Source organism: Asparagus officinalis, chromosome 10, assembly GCF_001876935.1.
Source record: "Asparagus officinalis chromosome 10, Aspof.V1, whole genome shotgun sequence".
Lineage (NCBI taxonomy): Eukaryota > Viridiplantae > Streptophyta > Magnoliopsida > Asparagales > Asparagaceae > Asparagus > Asparagus officinalis.
In genome coordinates this window covers 1,379,774-1,383,842 of record NC_033803.1, presented here as the reverse complement: position 1 = coordinate 1,383,842, position 4,069 = coordinate 1,379,774, and positions in this window count along the sequence as shown.

Here is a 4,069-nt window from a genome sequence, read left to right as displayed (position 1 = left end):
CACGAGGTTCCCTTAACTTTGAACGCGAGGTTCAACTGTATTGAGTACGAGACTCACTTAAGCACGAACCGCGTTCGTCTGAAAGTGAACGAACGCGAGGTTCGTTTGATAAAAGAACGCGAGGTTCAATCTTGGGAACGAACGCGAGGTTCGTTTAAAGTACGAACGCGAGGTTCGTCTGAAGTACGAACGCGAGGTTCGTCTGAAGTTCGAACGCGAGGTTCGTCTGAAGTACGAACGCGAGGTTCGTCTGAAATTCGAACGCGAGGTTCATCTGAAGTCCGAACGCGAGGTTCGTCTGAAGTACGAACGCGAGGTTCGTCTGAAGTACGAACGCGAGGTTCGTCTGAAGTACGAACGCGAGGTTCGTCTGAAGTACGAACGCGAGGTTCGTCTGAAGTACGAACGCGAGGTTCGTCTGAAGTACGAACGCGAGGTTCGTCTGAAGTACGAACGCGAGGTTCGTCTGAAGTACGAACGCGAGGTTCGTCTGAAGTACGAACGCGAGGTTCGTCTGAAGTACGAACGCGAGGTTCGTCTGAAGTACGAACGCGAGGTTCGTCTGAAGTACGAACGCGAGGTTCGTCTGAAGTACGAACGCGAGGTTCGTCTGAAAATGAACGAACGCGAGGTTCGTTAAAAATTGAGCTTGACGCTCACCTGAGTTGAACGCGAGGTTCACCTTAATCCTGAGCGCGAGGCTCACCTTAAGAGCGAACGCGAAGTTCGTTGAGCACGAGGCTCACTTGATAACGAACGCGAAGTTCGTTTGAACGCGAAGTTCAGTTAAAATTGAACGAACGCGAAGTTCGTTTGAGGTAACCACCTCCTTAATTTTCGCCATGAACCCTTAGGGTTTCAAACTGAAACCGCCGCCGTCAAACCCAAAAAACTTTGATTTTTATTTTCAAAACAGATCCAGAATCGGAAAAATTTGAAGAAAAAATCAAAGAAAAAGCCAAAAAATTCCAAAAAGTTACTGTTCACAGGCGATTTTTCAGTTACTGTTCATCCGAAAAATATTTTACTGTTCATCCGAACAAAAAAAATTTTCGTTACTGTTCACCGAACATTACTGTTCATCTGAACCCAAAAAAAAATTGAATCTTTAACTAGAGATTTAAGATCAAAAACCCAATAAAACTTAAATCCCTAAGAATTAATCAAGGTGGCTCTGATACCACTTGTTAGATCTACATCATAAACTTTAGATCTAAAACCATATAGCCATGATTAATTCAAAGAGATTAACAAGGATCTAAAAAAGCGGAAGCTTATACCTGAATCCATGGATGAAAACTTGATTTGGGTTTTGATGATCTTCTAACCTTAGGGTTTCTCCAAATCCGAATTTCTCTATCTAGATGGGGGTGTAGAGAATTAGAGAATGTAACCCTAGATTAGGGACCATAACCCCTTATTTATAGATGTTGTACTTTTGTAATTTAGCCCCTCAATAAATTACAATTACAACCTGGTATCTGCACATATAACCCCATGACTTATTTAAATACCAAATTAACCCAACTTAATTGATCACTTTAGTGGGTTATCCTGAAAGATAGCAATACACATTGATTAATCATATGTGCCCACAAATAGATTTATTAGATTAAATCCAACATTGAGTCTCATTATCGATCATTTTATCTTTGAATTTTTAGAGAGTTAAAAATTAATATTAATTCATTATCAAGATAAAGAAAACTTGACACTAGAAATCCACGAACTTTTATAATCTTGCAGTAAAACCCTAATAACTTTAAAAATGCACTAAACACCTAATTAATATTAGGATCGAATAAAATTCTCAACAAGTATTTGGATTTCCGCTAATTCTCGTGACATTGACAGTCAATATTTGGGATTTAAAAGTGTAGCCAACACAATATGTGGACTGACGTCATCATGGAAACTTATTGTGATTTTCTGTAATTTCAGTAGTTATAGGGGATTTAGTGCGACTGACTTCAGAACGTATTGTGATTCGCTACAAAATGTGAAAAGTTCATTGGGGTTAAGTGTAAATTTAACCTATCTCGCAAAAGAACAAAAAACTTCCGTACGGTACGATGAGCGGACCCACCCGACTGCCGTCAGTCCCGAACCATTCTCTTAAAAGAACAAAAAACTTGTCGTTTTTCAAACCACGTGAGTTCATATCTCCCGTCTTCCTTCAAAGGCAATATCACCAAGGGAAATTTTAGCTCGCCACGCAATATTTGATTTCCATTTTATCCTGTCTTGTTGAAATATCAAAATAGTCATAGCTAGCTAACTTATTTTAGCTAAAATATTGTACTTAATTACCCTGTAGTTTCACCAATTTTATACTTAAGTAAAAAAACCCTTATTTTAAAACCGAGTGACTAAATGCCTCGAAATATTTAAATGTTGCAAATACATATCCTAGAGTTTCAAAAGTTGCACCGGGGTCTCATCTGATGTACTAATTGTTGCATATTGGTGCCCTCTTGTTTATCTAATTTACATATGGCTAGATACCCTCTATCTGCAGGTGGCCTCACTTAAATTAACACCCTAAACTTATTTTGTTATATTCTTGAATACGTAAAACAATGTTAATGTCTTCTAAAATGTTTTTAATGTTGAGACATTCATCTGCAATATTTTTAATATTAGGGTATTTATTTGCTCCGCTTTAAGATAGGGGTCACTTATATATAGGCAATTACATGCAGGGTTAGTAAAACTACAGGGCATTTAAGTGCAATTTAGCCATTTATTTTTTAGTAGATATAATGAAGTGCGTGTACATATCTACGATCTTTATTGTTAAAATTTAAATATAGGTAAATTTAACAAGCCCTTAATAAAATTGGGTGTTTGACACTAAACTCCAAAATTCATTGAAATTCCCACTAAGCCTCTAATAATTTTTGGAAGAAAACCCCTAATAAAGTTTTTTCAATTAACCCCCAATAACTTTTGGCAGAAAATCCCAATAGTATTTTTTCAATAATTTTTAAGTTTTTTTAAAGGTGCTTGTTAGTATTTTTTAAACATTTTAGGAGTTTTTTTGTTAGTAATTTTCAAATGATTAGACATCTCACAGACCCCAGTACAGCGCAATAGAATGGAGTGGTAAAACATAAGAATAGAACCCTTTTAGAGAAAGCTCATTGTTTATTATTCAATGTGGGTTTAACCACCGGTGAAAGCGATAAATACAGCTTGCTACTTGGTGAATCAGTCGTCATCTATTACTATCGGTTGTAAAACTCCAGATGAGGTTTGTTGCGGTAAGCATCCGGACTATTCTAATCTTATAATATTTGGTTACCCAGAATATGTGCATGCTAGTCAAGGAAAACCTCCTAAAATGTTTGGGGAAAAAAATATTTTAGGAAGTTCTTTATAATTTTCACATGGATGGTTAATCTTTTTAAACTTTTCAAGGGTTTATTTATAATATTTCAAAAATTGAAAGCATGTGGGCATAGACCGAGCTGGTTTAGGTTCGTGACCCGGCCTGGGCCTGACCCAGGTCCAGTTGGGTCAGAGTAGGCTAGCTCTATTTCTGTAACCTGAATCTGAGATTGGACCCAACCTGGCCCACGACACGCCTAGGTGTGGGCCATGAGTTTTTCATCCACACTTTTTACTACTTTTACCTTTTTAATAATATTAAGTCTTGTATTTACAATTATAAAATTATTATTTATTTATTTTTAAAATAATTTAAATTTGTTCTAAACCATTTTTAAACTAGTATTAAACATTTTAATCCTTCCAAGTAGAAGACAACGAGTTTAAAGATCGCTACTTTGTTTCTCAATGGGCCAGAAGGTCCACGAGCCAAATAAGTATGACATTTTGGTTTTGTTGGCAGCTAGCTGCAGACCAACAAGGCCAAAGGGAAGAGATGGTTGCAGACCCAAATGGCTAAAAGAATAATTAGTTTAACTAAAAAATATATCATGGGCCGGGTCGGGCGTGCACCGGGCCTGCTTTTTTGATCCTGGGTCGGGGCTGACCCATTCCAGCCCTTGAGCCTGGTATATCATGGGTCGGGTCGGCCCAACCCACTATGGGCTGGGTGGGTCGC